Source organism: Culex pipiens, chromosome 3 (genome assembly GCF_016801865.2).
Source record: "Culex pipiens pallens isolate TS chromosome 3, TS_CPP_V2, whole genome shotgun sequence".
NCBI classification, from domain to species: Eukaryota; Metazoa; Arthropoda; class Insecta; order Diptera; family Culicidae; genus Culex; species Culex pipiens.
The window spans coordinates 12,205,139-12,223,790 of record NC_068939.1 but is presented as its reverse complement, the minus strand read 5'-3'; the positions used below and the strand labels follow the sequence as shown (position 1 = coordinate 12,223,790).

The 18,652-nt window shown below is 32.9% G+C and overlaps 1 non-coding gene across 1 annotated transcript; it reads left to right on the top strand.

The window, feature by feature from the left end:
• The first annotated feature begins 806 nt into the window (after window positions 1-806).
• Trnas-uga (transfer RNA serine (anticodon UGA)) lies at window positions 807-888 on the top strand. Its single transcript has one exon. It is a non-coding gene; the product is annotated as a tRNA-Ser (tRNA).
• The last annotated feature ends 17,764 nt before the right edge of the window (window positions 889-18,652 follow it).

Genomic DNA, 18,652 nt, shown 5'->3' with positions numbered 1-18,652 from the left:
AAAGAAAAAAATCGTGAAAAGTCGTCCTGGTCGGTGTTTGCTCGATTGTCTGCTTCAATTTCCCGCAAAAAAAAACGAATTCTGGATTCTCACCTTCGACGCTCAGCGCATCCAGGTCCCCGGTATGACAAAGTTTAATTTAATGACATATGAAATTTTATCTCGCTTTCCAGCCAAAGACAAAGACGCTGCCGTTTTGAGCTGGAAGGCATTGCACTTTTCCGTTTTTCTCCCGGATTTCCCTTGCCAGGAAAGTCGACGAAAGTCGTCCTTAGTTTTGTGGTTCCAGTCAACCCACAAATTACTGCTTTCCTCTCTGCTTCTTTCCCATCTGCCGGGCAGGACCATTGCCTGGGAGGAAAATGCCACCAGAAAAAGCGCAGCGCACACTCAAAGTGATATTTGTTTCCATTAAAAATTTAAGCGTTTTAATAAATTTTCCCTTTCGAGCTGGCGGGCATGCATTCTAGTCTGGCACACCTGGGAGCAATCGGTCTCCGCGGGCAAAGTCGTCCTCATCGTCAAATTGGCAGATGCAAATTGATTGCTCGAACCCTTGCGATGATGAAAATTAAATTAGTGGTAATAAAGTCTGAACCACCACCAGCACCACGGACGCAGGCCACCGAGTTGGGGAGAATGAATTCGATTATCTGTTGAGAATTTGGACGCGGGGGAAAAAAGCGTGTAAACATTGAACAAGTCTGGAACGGCAGAGCACACAAGCGAAAATAATCATTATGATGAAGTGGAAGCTGAACCAAGCAAGTGGCAAAAACGGGTCACGTGAGCACGGAAATCAAACAGCTGTGGTGTCCGAGCGGTTAAGGAGATGGACTTGAAATCCATTGGGTTCTACCCGCACAGGTTCGAATCCTGTCTACAGCGAATTATTATTTTTTATTTTGATTTTAATGAATAGTAGCGTGCCACTTTTTTTAAGGTTGTGATGAAGCATTGAAGTATAAGTAGGGGTACGGTATGCATTTCCATCGAGCACCTAATGTTAGCATATGAGCAATTTGGCGTTCAATAACAGCTTCTAAAAAGCGTTTTCAATTAAAATCAGGTAATAAATAGCTCAGTAGGAGTTGAGCAAGCATTATTCATTTAATACTTTTGCAAAATAAGTTGTTTTAATAGTGAAAATTTGCAAATTGGATGATAGGACAGAATCCTTAAACGACGAACTCACGAAAATTTACCCTTATCTTTTTAAATAATCATGTCATGTTTTTGGCTTGAGAATGAGTGAATCATAAATTAAATGATTTTTCCGCAAAGTAATTTAGGGTGAAATCGAAAAAAAACATTTCAAAAATAAGTCATATGTAATTACCTAAATTGCCCTCTCGCTCTCTTTGATATAAATATTTAAGACACATTCTCCGGCAATGTACACCTTTGGATGAAATTTTGAAAAGCGTGTATGAGCTATTTGGATATTTTTCCTCGATTCTAGACTACTTGAAGCTTCATAAATCATGGTTTTCATTAATTGATCATTTGAATATCATTTTGTACAAGTTGGTTAAGTTATGCATCAATTCGTGATAAAATCATCGTTTTAAAACATTTTTCTAAAAACTCCTGGTATTCAGCGAAATAAAATCCAAAAATTATTCTTTTTAATGCATTTAGAAGGTTTTAAGTTGTACTAAACGAAAAGGTCATGGGTTTGCAGTTTATCTTAAGTTAAGTATTTTTTCAAACTAGTGTAAGTTTACCATTTTATTGCGTTGCAACGTCACGAAAAAGGGACATTTGTTTATGTCAACAAAAAACTAAAACTTCAATCATTTTGATATTTCAGATGCTCTTTGTACTTGGAAAGAGCTTTCAAATGCAATCTAGAGCGACTTAATTGGTTGTCTAGATCCAAAGTTACAACAGGTTTAAGTTTGCGTTGCAACGTCACGAAATTTTAAATCATATTGGACACATCGCAAAAAAAGTGTATGAGTAGTTGGTTGTTGAAGATAAATGGGTGCTAAATATTTTATATTTTTTATATAATGTTTCTGAGCATATTTACAGAAGAATTTTACATGGGTCATTCACAAATTCCTTCACTTAAGTTTGTATGCAACTCGAAAAAAAAGTATTTTATGAAACTTGTTGAACAAATCAAAATAGACCGATGTTCACAAGGGGGAAAAATTCAAAAACTTTCAAAAAAGTAATCACGTGGTTACTGGATAGCCCCTTTACGATAAACTGATTTACGTGAGGGTTCATTCTAATGCAACACAAAGATTTTTTTTTATCCCACACCCTTATGTAAGTCAAATTACAGTGAATTTCATTAAACAATAAAAATCACGTGATTCGATTGTTTTTTTTTACTAATTTTTGTCATTTTCGTCCAACAACAGACGAACCCTTACTTAAATAAGTTGAAAAATGTTATGTTGCGCAGATAAACAGTTTTATTATTTCTTGAAATTTAATTTAAAAAGCATAAAAGTCAACAAAATAAGTTACGTTGTTTGCAGATCACCCCTTAGGGGCCATGAACAAACGATATGGGCACTTTATTCACAGAAAAAAAAGTGTTCCGGAAATCATGCAAATCGTACCATGAAATCGTGAATATCGCGATTTTTGCTTTACGAATTTTTGAACTATGCATAATGGGCACGAATTATCCAGGAATCGTGAATAAATATGCATGACTTTCCATGACCGATTTCACTCGTAAACGTGAATAATGTTCATGATTTCATGAAATAGATGCATGCAGTCGTGAAAAATATTCACGATTTCATGATTAAAAATTCATGATTACGGTCAAAAAAATATACCTCGTGAATAAAAAATCATGATTTCATGCATAAAATTCATGAAATCATGAATTTTTATGCATGAATTCGTGCACAAAATTCATGAGTTCTGGAATATTTTTTATGATTATTTTTTGCAGGCGTAAATAAAATTCGTGATATCATGTATAAACTTCATGAAATCATGCATAAATTTCATGAATTCGTGATTTTTTTTTATGAAATCATGAATTTAATTCACGTTTACGAGTGCATTCGGGCATGTCTAATCATGCATATTTATTCACGGCTCCTGGTTTATTCGTGCCCAATATGCATAGTTCAAAAATTCGTAAAGTAAAACTCGTAATATTCACGATTTCATGGTACGATTTTCACAATTTCCGGATTACTTTTTCTGTACATTTACCATATCGTGCCACTGGGGGCACATATCGGAATTGACAAGGGAGCCTGTTTTGTTAAAAAACGGAGGACATTTTATGTGATGCCAATGTAATCTGGCCCCACCTGGCCACTTTGGAACCGGTCACCGGTTACCGGTGGTCACTGGAGACATTCCGGAATGTGCAAGGAACCCTGTCATGTGACATATCAAAATTCATGAAATTCAAATCTTTGGCCATTTTATGTGATGCCAATGTAATCTGGCCCCACCTGGCCACTTTGGAACCTGTCACCGGTTACCGGTGGTCACTGGAGACATTCCGGAATGTGCAAGGAACCCTGTCATGTGACACATCAAAATTCATGAAATTCAAATCTTTGGCCATTTTATGTGATGCCAATGTAATCTGGCCCCACCTGGCCACTTTGGAACCGGTCACCGGTTACCGGTGGTCACTGGGGACATTTCGGAATGTGCAAGGAACCCTGTCATGTGACATATCAAAATTCATGAAATTCAAATCTTTGGCCATTTTATGTGATGCCAATGTAATCTGGCCCCACCTGGCCACTTTGGAACCTATCACCGATTACCGGTGGTCACTGGGGACATTTCGGAATGTGCAAGGAACTCTGTCATGTGACATATCAAAATTCATGAAATTCAAATCTTTGGTCATTTTATGTGATGCCAATGTAATCTGGCCCCACCTGGCCACTTAGGAACCTGTCACCGGTTACCGGTGGTCACTGGGGAAATTTCGGAATGTGCAAGGAACCTTGTCATGTGACAACTGTGTTACCAGGTCAAAGTTGAAAAAATCTGGCCAAGTACCGAAAATAAATCTGGCAAAATCTGGCAGACGAAAATCTTACAATTTTGAATAGGAAAGGGGAGGTATGAGTTTATAAAATTGAGATTTATTAATTGTTTTTTTCGGCCAAAAAAGATTGAATTTTAATTTTTAATAAAATACATATTTCGATATTCAATTTAAATCGTTCATTTTAATAAAAAAAATGTTCTAAATAGGAAGAAAATTAAAAATCTGGCAAAATCAGTCAAAATCTGGCACAGATAATGGTAAATCTTTAATCTGGCTGACACTTTAAAAATCTGGCAATCCCAGATTTATCTGGCAACCTGGCAACCCTGTGTGACAATCAAAATTCATGAAATTCAAATCTTTGGTCATTTTATGTGATGCCAATGAAATCTGGCCCCACCTGGCCCACTTTGGAACCGGTCACCGGTTACCGGTGGTCACTGGGGACATTTCGGAATGTGCAAGGAACCCTGTCATGTGACATATCAAAAATCATGAAATTTAAAACTGTAGCCATTGTATGTGATGTCAATGTACTCTGGCTCCATCTGGCCACCTTGGAACCGATTACCGGTCACTGCGGAAGAATTCTGGATTTACAAAGGTCCCAGTTATGTGATGTTCAAAAATGCTTTAAATAAATGAAAAATACAATCATAAATTTAGTAAAACCAACATTCAAAAACTTGACATGAGCATTTCGGAAATGTTAATTGGATACCGATCGTTACTATACAAAAATACAACGAAAACTCAAATTAAATACAAAAAGACCTAAGGGATTTCTTGTACAGTCCAGACTCGATTGTCTGATGTACTAATAATAGAATAATCGATAATTCGTATAATAAAGCCATAAATTTTTTGTCTCATTAATAACTCCAATTACAATAAAGTGATTAATTACAATAAAGGGATTTATTTTTGTAAATGCAGATGATCAAACACTTTAATTTGACGCAAATAGAGTCATAGAGAGTTGAATTGGAAATTTAAAAAAAACACCGAAATTCTTAAAATACTCAACAAATTAAAAATCTTAAAATACTTCAAAAACTCAAACTATTTAAAATACGCAAAATAAATTAAATACTTCACAAACTCAAAATATATAAAATAAATAAAATGCTCATAAAACTTAAAATATTTGAAATACTTAAAATACTTTTTTTGTATATTTATTATAGAGTTTTCAACTCTTTACTTAAATTAATTAAAATACTTAGAATACTTAAAATACTTCAAATACTTCAAATATTTAAAATAATTAAAATACCTAAAATACTTCAAATACTTAAAATACTTCAAATACCTAAAATACTTGAAATACTTAAAATATTTAAAATACTTAAAATACTTAAAATACTTAAAATACTTAAAATACTTAAAATACTTAAAATACTTAAAATACTTAAAATACTTAAAATAATTAAAATACCAAAAATACTTCAAATACTTAAAATATTTCAAATACCTAAACTGCCCATGATCGCATAAATGTCCCATATGCAATTTTGTCACTTTTGAGTTATTGATACAGTTTGGTTCAAAATCGTGTGCTCTTTCAAAAGAGCCTATAACATCCAGTACTTTGTTACAGAAATCAGGAGGAAATCCAGTTTTTTCGTGAAAATTTAACACGTAGCCTTATGTGTGGGACAAACTTCAAATGCGTTTTTCTCAGCTTGCTGTTTTTGCATATGGGACATTTATGCGAACATGGGCAGTAAAATACTTAAAATACTTAAAATACTTAAAATACTTAAAATACTTAAAATACTTAAAATACTTAAAATACTTAAAATACTTAAAATACTTAAAGTACTTAAAATACTTAAAATACTTAAAATACTTAAAATACTAAAAATACTTAAAATACTTAAAATACTTAAAATACTTAAAATACTAAAAAAACTTAAAATACTTAAAATACTTTAAATACTTAAAAGACTTTAAATACTTAAAATACTTAAAAAAAAATTTATGACTTTAAATACTTAAAATACTCAAAATACTCAAAATACTTCAAATACTTCAAATACTTCAAATACTTCAAATACTTCAAATACTTCAAATACTTCAAATACTTAAAATACTTAAAATACTTAAAATACTTAAAATACTTAAAATACTTAAAATACTTAAAATACTTAAAATACTTAAAATACTTAAAATACTTAAAATACTTAAAATACTTAGAATACTTAAAATACTTAAAATACTTAAAATACTTAAAATACTTAAAATAATTAAAATACTTAAAATACTTAAAATACTTAAAAAACTTAAAATACTTAAAATACTTAAAACACTTTAAATACTTCAAATACTTGAAATACTTAAAATACTTAAAATACTTAAAATACTTCAAATACTTAAAATAATTAAAATACCCAAAATACTTAAAATACTTAAAATACTTAAAATACTTAAAATAATTAGAATACCAAAAATACTTCAAATACTAAAAAAACTTAAAATACTTAAAATACTTTAAATACTTAAAAGACTTTAAATACTTAAAATACTTAAAAAAAAATTTATGACTTTAAATACTTAAAAAACTCAAAATACTCAAAATACTTCAAATACTTCAAATACTTCAAATACTTCAAATACTTCAAATACTTCAAATACTTAAAATACTTAAAATACTTAAAATACTTAAAATACTTAAAATACTTAAAATACTTAAAATACTTAAAATACTTAAAATACTTAGAATACTTAAAATACTTAAAATACTTAAAATACTTAAAATACTTAAAATAATTAAAATACTTAAAATACTTAAAATACTTAAAATACTTAAAAAACTTAAAATACTTAAAATACTTAAAACACTTTAAATACTTCAAATAATTTAAATACTTAAAATACTGAAAATACTTAAAATACTTAAAATAATTAAAATACTTAAAATACTGAAAATACTTAAAATACTTAAAATTCTTTAAATACTTTAAATATGTTAAAAACTTAAAAATACTTAAAATATTTCAAGTTCTTGAAATATTAAAATACCTATAAAAATTAATTGCTTAAAATTATTTAAAAGCTTAACAAACTTTAAACACTTCAATTATTTCAAATACTTGAAATACTTGAAAATTTAAAAACATTTGATATTAAATTACCTGAACAAATGAATATACTTAAAAAATAAATATTAAAAATACTTAAAATATTTTGAATACTTACAATATTAAAATACCTAGAAAAAATTAAATGTTTAAAATTATTTCAATACTCAACAAACTCTAAACACTTGAAATATTTAAAATACTTGAAATGCTTAAATACTTTTAAAAGTCACAATATTAACATACCTTTTTTTTTTTCTTCACAACTTATTTTTATTAGGTCCTTTTAGGTGCTACGACCAGGTTAGGACCGAGGATCAAAAATACAACAAATAATAAATAATAAAAAAAACGTAACTGAATCAGATGATCATTTTCTCGTGCCATGTGTCAGCAAGTGTGCGATCACGTCAATCTGTTCCTCGGGTGTCTTGCACATATTAACATACCTGTTAAAATAAAAATTCCTAAATTCATTAGCATACTTAACATACCTAAAAATAATAATAATTCAAAAAACTTAAAAGTCTTTACAAAATTAAATTACCTAAGAAAATTGAAATGCTGAAAATTACTAAAATACGTTATTAACTTCAAATACTTTAAATATGTTAAATACTTTAAAATAATATGATTACAATATTAAAATCATTAAAATTATTAACATACTTTACCTATATCCCCATTTCTAGCTCAAAACAAAGCACCGAAATGTCACTCAACGCATCCACGAGAACCGATAAAAAAAAAACGGGATTTTTTCGTTTCCAAAACCAAAACAAACCTCACTGTCTGTCACACGCGTAGAATGCTCCATTGACAGAAAACCGAAATCCCTACGAGTCCACGACCAAGAAACTGTCACACGCGGAGATAAAACACGGGAACTGTCTTATGGACCATGTTCCCCTTGATTCGACAATCGAAACAAAGACGCGAACAAACCGGGAACTGTTCTGTCTCTTACCTTGTTACTCCTCCTGCCGCCTGGTCCTCCTCCCGCGCTCGTTCCTCCTCCTGCCACTCGGTCCTACTCTTGCCGCTCGGTCCTCCTCCTGCCGCCCGGTTCTCCACCCGCGCTCGGTTCTCCTACTGCCACTCGGTCCTCCTCCTGCAGCTCGGTCCTCTTCCTGCTAGCCCTTGGCTCCGTTACCATTTCCAACGGAACGGCCGCAGATCTTTTCTCGGTTCCGATGGACAGCACCTCCAAACCTCGGGTCCACAAATCACGGCCACTTTCACCGGCAAACAGGATGCGACAAGTCACAACGCGATTGACTTCGTGGCAAATAAACACGCGGCTGAACTGGCGAGCGAAAAACAAACTTGACAGTTCGAACGAAACTGTTCTTGATTGATCAAGATCACTCGTCATAAACATGGATAAAAATTCATAAACCCATGAATGTAATGCACGAATTCATGCATTTTATTCATGAAATCATGTAAACTTTCATGAAATCATGAAAAACATGATTCATAAATTCGCGAATAAAATTTCACGACGTAAAATTTACGCATGCATAAATAATCGTAAAATCATGAATATTTTTCATGAATTCATGAAGTTTAGTCATGACTTCATGAAAATCAGTCATGAAATCATGAATAGTGATATGCATGATTTCATGAAGGGAAATTCATGAATATTCGTAAAAATATTTTTGCCATGAATTAAATTCATAAATTCGTGCATTTTTATGCACGATTTCATGAATAAAATTCATGAATTCATGAAAGGTGTCACGAAATCATGCACAAAATTATTCACGAATTCATGAATCGAAATTCACGATTTCTCGCACACTTTTTTTTCCGTGTTTATAAATTTCAGCCCTCCTGAAAACTTGAAGCTCCTTACCTCCCTTCTAAAACTTCCACGTGTTTTGTAAATTGCCCAAAACCATTAAAATATTAAGGGAGCGTTCTTGCATTACGTAACAAAACATATATATTTTTAGACCCCCTCCACCCCCTGGTTATACATTTCCGATACACTTTTTTTGTATAAATCCTCGAACCCTCCCCCCTCCCCCTTGATATTACGCCGTTACGTTATGCATGGACGTCCCGTTTCATGGATAGAGGACGGGAGAGGGGGGGGGGGGTCCTTCGTCCTTCGTGATAATGGAATAATACAAAAAAAAATTTTAAAAACGCTTTGGAAACGTACTGCTACTGTGAAAGCGGTATAGGGGGAGGGGGGGTCTAAAATAGGCGGGCCAATCAATTTATATGTCCTTGTACTGTCTATTAATGTCTTATAATCAAATCTTAACCTACAGTTGTTCAGCCTAACAAAAACTAAGATTTATTTTGAAACTAAAATTTCGTGACGTTGCAACGCAACGAAAAACCCTGTTTTCAAAAACAGAGCGTTGCAACGTCACGAAATGTAAGTGGTCTTTAAAAATCGAGGTTTAAATTTTTGAAAAACTAATGATTGCATTCGATTTGTTGGCCAATTTTACACTAAAAATGGAAGAAGAACTCCAAATTTGCCATTTAACAAAGCAGAGTTAATGGCGAAACATGAATTGGGTCAGTATTGAGAAAAAGTCACGCGTTGCAACGCTACATATTCCCTTCTCATAAATAGAATATTCGCTTAAAATAATGTTTCAACATTGTTTCTTATAGGAAATTTAATGTACTTTCCGAATCTGTAATAACATATGTACCTTTTCAATTTAATTTTTGAGTTACAGCCGAAATACTGAAAAAAGAAAAGTCAAAGCGTTGCAACGTCACGGCGGAATGTGTCTTAAGAAATTGTTGATAAATTCACATCAAGCCTTAGTTTCTATTTTGTTTAAAACAGTGCACTCCAGTGTTGGTTCCCGGAAATGATATACTGTTTTTGAGTGAACATTAACATTTCTATTTCTTCAGTAAAGATTGAAGAAAACGGAAAAAATGCTGAACTTTAACCTGTTAATATTGACTGAAGTTCAAAATATTATAATATTTTATGAAAAAAAGAGTCATGAAAAGAGTAATTGATTTCCTGCAGAGCCGAAAAAAAATCAAATAATTTGATACGCCTAAAAATTGTCTAAAAAAATATCCACAAAAGGTCCTAAAATTTAAAGGCATTTTATTATTTGACGTAGAAAATCAGTCAATAAGATATATTTTTCAAAGTTACTTCTAAAAAGCTACAACTTGAAAATGGTATTTTTTAAAAGAGATTCATTTTTTTTTTCGGAGTAATGATATTATAGATATTGATCAGAGCCAAATCAATTGTCAAAGTAATCTTTTATATTTTGATGGACAAATTTTCTAATAAGTTGCAGAAATTTTATGAAGATTTGTATATGGACATTCACAATAATCGTTTTTCGTTTTTACGAATAAAAAGTTATAAAAGTGTTTAAAAACGCATTAAACACATGTCCATTTGTTTTTCAATCATTAGATTCCAAAATATCTACGCATTGAAGATTTTTCATAGGTTAAGTTTTCGGCTTTTCGGTCTTGGCGGGAAAATTCGAAACAACGCTTATTTTCTCGTATCCATTTCGGAAAAATAAAAATAAAATTTGCTGTACTTCAGAATTTTATCAAAATTAGAATAATTTTATAACCAAAAAAATATATAAAAAAATATCCCTTGATTTTTCGGATCGATTTTTAAGGTTGATATAATTATTTTAAATATTTGCAGGCCGTTAAAAACTAAATTTTATATTTCAAGCCTAATTTTTGAAATTTTCAAACAAGAAGTATCACAAAATGTTTTATACATCATTACAGCTATGCTACTATTAAAAAATATTAAAATATCAAAATATGTAATTCCTGACAATATTTTTTTCCCTTAATTTTTACGTTTTTTATAGATTTATAAATTCAAAATTTGTAAAAAGATTAAGAAGTCTTTATTTTATTAAAAATGCATAAACAAGCGTTACACAATGTACCCGAATTATTTATAATTGATTTTACAAGTATGTTCAGCGAGAATTTAAATTCTAGTAAATCATATTTTGCCTCATCATTTTTTTGAGAAAAACACAAAAACAAAATCGTGATATAAAATTTGCAATGGCCCTAGAAACAAAAACTTACTAATGAATTGTGAGAAAAGCCTTAAAAACCCATTTCAAAATGGATAATAAGGTCTATTTTTTAACTTAAGTCTTTGAATCCATTGAACTCTGTGCTCAGAGAATCATATTTTTCCATTTTTTACGGAATTAAAAATTTATAACTTTCCTCTAAGGCCGATAAACACAAAAATATATTTAAAAAATTAACAAGCCAGAATTCCAACATTTTAATGAAAAATAGCATGAGAAATGCATTATACAGCTGTACAGTTTGTAGGCAATTACCAGTTTTCAAACAATCAACTTTTTTAACCAAAATATGGTGAAAAAAACCCTTCTGCTGTGCTGCACATCGAAAATTCACTAAAATTTAAAATATTTTAAAACTAACTCTAACAAATTAAAAATCATTATAAACTCAGAGAAATTCATTTTAAATTGTTTTGAGATAATTTATAGTTTTTTTAAATTCAAATCTGGAGATTTATTGAAAAAAGAATTTGCTCTGATTTTTCGGACCGTTTTTTAAGAGGGGAAAAGGAAAAAACTTAAATAAATTACATAAATTAGTATTGAAAACCAAATTTGAGTGCTTGGAAACCATTTGTAGGGACAGCTGCCAACATTATATGGAAAAAAATAAAACTTTGAAAATTGCATACAAATGATAAATAAAATATTTTTTTTTGTTAAGGTCAACAACAATCAATCAATAAATTTTGAACAATCAAAAATGAATTCCCTTTCCTTCAATATGCTCATCGATGCACTGCCCAGGCCGTGCCAGTTGAACCGGATGATTTGTGGCAAGACGACAAGAAACACTTAAAATTCAATTCATTCGTGGATTCGTACCATTTGTCAAACACGGCCACCGGGATCCCTTCTCCGACGACGACGACGAGACAGGAAGAAGGGGGAGGACCATAAAACGTCTTCGTTTCCTTTCTTTTACTTTGCCCCAAACTTTCTATCTTTTTTTAAGGACGTTTTGGGGCGACACTTGACTCTTCCTTTCTTTTCTTTTTATTTTTGTAAGCGCTCCGAGTCCGGGAGAGCTCTCTTCAAAAGACGTTCTTGTTCACTGACCCATTCATAATTTCCGTCTGGAATGCTGTCTATCTTTTGGCTCTTGGTGTCTGCTGCTTATGTTCACGGGACGACGGAAAATTCGTCATTCCTGACGGCGATACGGTAGTCCTTAGAAGAAGAAGAAGAAGCAGCAAGTGAAAGCGATATCCTTATTAGAATGTTAAGGAGGAGACCGGTATTTTTCATCTCATTTTTATTAATGTAGCACTTTTCGTTTTCTCTTTCTTTTTTTTTGCAGGTACGTGGAAGTAATCCGTTCATTATGACCGGTCACAATTCATCCCGACCATTGCGTCTTCATTGCGCTTGTAAAAAGGGTGAGTCACGTTCTGGTCCGGTGTTTAAATAGAGGATAGTCGTTTTTTTCTGCTGAAGAAGAGGTTGACAATAAATTAACAAGCTGTTAACATCTTCAGCCTTGCAGCAAACCCACTTGAAAAATTCAAAGTCACCACATAGGAATCAAACAGCTAACCTCAAAGCTCCTTTCGCAAACGCCTATATGAGTCAACTCCAAAAAGTGTGCAAAACATATGACGTAGTTTGTTTTTCAACGGCAATCCTTGAGCTGTTGGCAGTTCGTGAGTGGAATGCGGTAATGTCTTGTTTCGTTTTTTTAAGGACATCTTTCAACAATATTTAAATGAAGTTTGAATTTATTTTAGAAATCGAGATAAAAATTTATTTCCAAATTTGGTTTTCATCGTAAAAGCTAAAAATTATAACCGAAACTGCTGAAAATTGTTGAGAGTTCTGATCTGTGCCCACGCATTATTGTGCCCAGCATTGCCTAATCTAATCACCGAGCAGTGATAAAGTATCAAAGATGTCAGCAAAATCGTTTGAGAACTTACAACTATGCCAAGTTTCATCGAACGTATTTACAATTTCCGTTTTGTTGTTCGACATCTGGCGCATGAAACATTCATCTAAAACTTCCGACAATGTTGTGAACTTTTCACATTTACAATCCGAAGTCTCGCTCCAGCGACCTGCACCTCAACGACAGCTGCAAGCTTAACACTTGTAGCCCCAACGGGCTCAAAAAAGTTGGAAATGCATTTTCACCGGCTCATACAACCATCGGAAAAAAAGTTGGAAATGCCTTTTTTATTATAACTTAAGGTAGACGCATCTGTTTTGGATCTACCTTGATGGAGGTGATTCTTGACATTCTTCCGGATCGAATGCAATAAGAATAATCCAAATCGGTTGAGTTTTCCCCGAGATACAGACGGATGAAGTTGCATTTCCAACTTTTTTGACCCCCTTGGTGCTTCGCGTAAGTTTTGACCCCGTTGGTGCTACAAGTGTTAAATCGTTGGACCTGTTGACGATGTTCCACAGCACCAACTCCACACAGCCCACTTTCGAGGGGTCCTGCAACCAGTTGAACAGATGACTGCGTTTGGGCCACACGGGTCCCGGTTGGTTCACCGGAACGTACCTAACCTCTCCGGTGACGTCACTGCTCGAGCAGTTCGGATGGGCTTGGGGGAAAGTGTCACAGTCACCAATTTGGCAGAATCCCTGCACGGTGAGTGGCAGGGTCTGTACTGTAATCCAAATCAGTAGAACTGTGGAGTCGAACATGGTTGGTTGAAGGGTGATATATAAGTGGTATTGACTTGATGTGAAATTAGTGTTGAAATTTGACACATGATAAGGGATTGAATTGATTACAATTTATTGAACTTGTAATTTAAGTTTATTTATTTTTCGCAACAATATAATGATACCAATTATATTTGATGGATTTTTGATCCATATACTTTTAACAATTTGTGACCTGAATCCGGATCATACTGTCAAAATGCTTATACATTTTTGTCAAACCATTTTTATGTTTTTTCATGATTTACATGTACTTTTTTAAACTATTTCACGCATTAGATACTCTCTACATTTGCGCAAATCAGATTTTTTGTATTTATTTTATTTTTCTGATACGTTGTCCATGCATTCCCTAAGTCAAAATATCTTTTGAAAAGAATTTCTCTTCGATTTGGTGTCTTCGGCCAAGTTGTAGGATGGGATTAGGACTGTTCAGAAAAAAATAGTACGTGGAAAAAAATTCTATAATATTTTCAATAATTTAAATTTTTCAATGTTTTTAGAGAATGAAAAGACATTTTTTGCACAAAGATTAGGATGGTACAAATCTGGTACCGAAGATAATGACTTTATGTAAAAAATGATTATTGAAAAAAAACTTAAATGTAAAGTTTCAAAAACCATTTTTAGAAACAAAATCAAATTTGCAATCGTCAATCAAGCTAAAAACATATCAGAATTTTGCAATCATAAAAAACATGAAAAAAATATTTTCGAAAAATGCAGAAAGAGCCTCAAATTTCCCTTTTTTAGTTCTCTGAACTTCTCGAAAAAAAAAAATATTTTTCGGAATGGAAAATCATAGACACTATTTTAAATATCGAAAAACGGGATTTTAAGTTTAAATTAAACTTTAAACAGCTATATCTTGGAAACGGTGCACTTTGTTTAAAAAAAAATTGATTTTACATTAAAAACTGAAGTAAAAAAAATCACTAAAATTCTATTTTTTTTTTCCAAAAAACACAATTTTTTGATGAATAACTGGGCGGAAATTTTTTCTTCAATACTTATCAATGGTCCAATGTTCCCTGAAAAATATCATAACATTTCAAAAATTAAAAAATATGAATTCCGGGAATTGATTTTGTCGTAAGAAAATTATTTTTTTTAAACTCGACAAAAAAATATTTCAACTCTGCCGAAGACACCAAATCGATCAAAAAATTCTATCAAAAATACAGAAGCTTCCAAAATTGTATGGAGACTTGTTAGGGAGAACCTTTGACACAAAATGACTCCATTAGTCATAGGAAAGGCCGTCACAAAGTTTGAGCCAAATAAAAAAAAAATACAAAAAATAAAAATTATTATGCCCAATGATTTTGTGTGCAAAGACAATTTTTTTATTTTTTTTTCTGAATTATGTTCTGTAATTCTTGGCGATTCGATCGAAAAAAAACTGCTTACGAAATACCGTTTTTCAAATATTATGGTGACATTTTTGTTTGGACGTAAAATTGCCACTCTGGTCACATAGAAAGTACTCAGTAAAAAAATCAAAGTATTATTACATCAGCGAAGAGGTACATCTTTTATGACACAAAAAATGTGTAATTTTTCCTCTGAAAATGTGTAATTTTACCATTTTTCTTATGTTATGTCAATTTTCAGTCTAAATTGAGGTTAATTTACATCATAAAAGAGGTTAATTTAAACCTTCCAAAATTACACCTTCATAATTTACACAATTTTTACTGCGTAGCCACCGAGTTCCATCCAAATTGAAGGACAAAAAAAAGTTTCTCAGGAAAATGTGCAGTCTTGGCAAAATTGTCCGTGAAGTAAATTTTATAAAATCTATTTTTTGATAAAAAAAAAACAACAGACATTACAAAATTTCATATTTAGCTTTTACTACCCTTATTGTCCTAATTTTTTCGATTTCGTTCAGTTTTTCTTGATTTACATGCACAGTAAATAAATGTTTAAATTTGGAAGGCGTAATATTACTTATTTTATGATGAAATATTACCTCAATTAAGACTGAAATAGGGACAAAACACTGGAATAGTAATGAAGTAACACAGTAAAATCATGGTAATATTACATCTGGGAAGGGGTACATCTTTTTTGTCAGCAAAAATGTGTAATTCAATCACTTTTCTGGTGTAATGCCACTTTTTCAGTCTTAATTGAGGTAAAATTACAACATTAACCCTCTACTTCCCAATTTTTTTTTTCGTATTTTTTATGTTACTGTGTTCAGGAGGTCATTTTGAGCAACTTTGGTTCTACGAAAAAAAATTACTTCTCTTGTCTTATGTTTGTCTTGTTTTATTTTCAGGTTTTTTAATTTACATTTATCTTGTTTAGTTTTATCTTTGTTTTTGATAGTATTGGGCCTATTCTCGCACCTCCTATCATTACATTTTGCCTTTCTAATTTTTTTTGTTTCAACAGTCACTTTTTCAATTTTTTACTTGTTTTTCACATTTTCTGCTCTAGAATGGCACCATTATTATTTTAATTGTAAAAAAATGCGTAGAGGCGTAGTCTGGGACACTACAAAAATTACAACATACTTCTTTTTACTTAAAATACAGGAAATGTTAGTGAAAAACACAGCCAAAGTTGACGCCAGAAAAAACATAAATTTTTGAAAATATTGGCAAAGTCACATAAAACAAGTCAAATTTCCAACCCCAACATTTTTCTAGAGTTTTTAGAGTTCTTCTTTCCAATGCTTTTTTAAGATCAAAAATTGGTTGAAAAATTGATACTTGGCGATTTTTTAGATCGAAGCCCGTCTAGAGGCAGTGTTGGGTTGTAGAGTGTTTAAGAGGTAATATTCAACCTTCCAAAATGACACCTTTCAAATTTACACTATTTTTTATTGTGCATTTTTGAGGTAAAATTACACATTTTTATCTGACATAAAAGATGTACCAATTCTATATATAACATTACCTTAATTTTTCCATTTGTTACAAATTTGGGAACATTTTTGTTCAACATACATTTTTTTGTCTTATTTGTGTATTGCCTGAGTCCTAAACTATATTTTTCCACCATTAATCCTCATCTAAATTAGCTTTCGCAACGCTTGTTCCAAATTTGTGCGCCCAACAATCGCAACCAATTTCGACGACTCTTACCGAAACCGTTAGTCGCCAGCTAAAATTTCAATACCTGGGGTTCCGTTGCCTTAGAAAACATGTTTCACTTGACAGCACAATGGCAGCGACCTTAGACTTCCACCTACCGGCGGTGCCGGTGTGACCCTTCCAAATTGACTTGTCCAACCTCCCGCAGCTGCTTAACGCCAACAATGTATTTTTGAACTACTGTGTGTGTGGAGGGCTAGAGAACAAGATCAGAGCATAGAGATAGCTGAACTTGCGGGGTCTTTGTAAGCCATCTTTTGAGGTCCTTGGCTCCTGTCCAAAAATGAACGAATCTCGAAAAACAATCTCAGAGGCGGCTCGTGAGCTAAACAACATTAGCTATTGGGAAATTTTCTTGGATTAATTGGTTTGACATAAATTTAACATTGTATTTATTATGTTCAAAAGTTGTTGTTTTGAAACTAACTTTCTTCTTTCTCCATTAATTTTAACATATCTAACAACTTAAATGCCTCAAAAAAAAACCGCAACCAAAGGAAGTTGGAATGTGGCTCAACCATTTTTGGGCAAACCTGACACACGATTCCTTTTTTTTTTTTCGCTAGCCGTCATTACTATTATTATGATGTTGTTGTTGTCGCGCCTCCAAGGCCAGTCGCGCTGCACGTTTCGCGAAACTTCCAATACCCTCCCGCACCTTCCTTCATTCTGGGTGTAAAGTTGGGTTTAACCAAAACAGACGAAATAAACGTTTTGCGCGCACAGTGTGTCAGTGAGTAAGGTGGCCATCGGAGGTTGGTTGAGGTCCGTTAGGTCCGAGTTTAGGTGAAGTCGCGAGCAGAATCTCCAGTTTTTTTTTTGTGGTGGTGGGATTGACCCTTTAGAGTCGAAACTTGCAAAATTTATTGAAATGTTGATCCTAGTTTTTTCTAAGAAGCATTTAAAAAGTGGCATGAGCACTAGATTTAATTGTCTTCTTCAATTTGAATGGAACTTTGATTGCCAGAACTCTCTTTAACATTTATAACAGTCACTTTTGTACTTTGAATTTTGCGATTTGCAGTTCGAGCATATTTTGAGCAAATCTTCCATCCAACAAAAGAGCCCAAAATCGCTAATAATGCACACAAAATAGCACCAATTATCCAGCCGTGAAAAGTTTCATCTTTTTGTGCAGGTGTATTCGCCATATGAGACTTCGTCAATCCAAACCTTCCAGCAACTTTAGCATCTTCACACTGCTTTGCCCTGGCGAGCATTTCTGCCCACCTGGGGCACTTGCAGTTGTTCTGTTTTGGACGATCGTCTTCCTTCAGCAACAGCCACGCCCCTTTCGGTGCCATTTCGGAAAAGTCTTCCACCAGGAGCAACTTCCGGCGGGGGAACAAAGTCAGTCTCAGCAATTCGTTGCTTCGGACTCCACACTGGGTGTGACGTTGGCAGTTGAAACAGACCGGTGGTGGGCGCGAGTTTAGTTTAAACGACATTCCTGACATCAAATATTCACTGATTTGGCAATGCACATACAAACTGGCTCCGGGTCCAAATCTCAAATCTACAGCAACACAATCGGACTCCGCGGGATCATTGATGAAATTAAACAGGTGATCCCGATTGGCGATTTTCAGATCGCTTTGCTTAGCTATTACAGAGTATTGCAGCCTAAGCGCTACAGAAGTGTTACAGTGTGGATAGAAGTTAGCCGGGGCTTTGCAGTCGTTGATTTGGCAAACCTGATCGGGG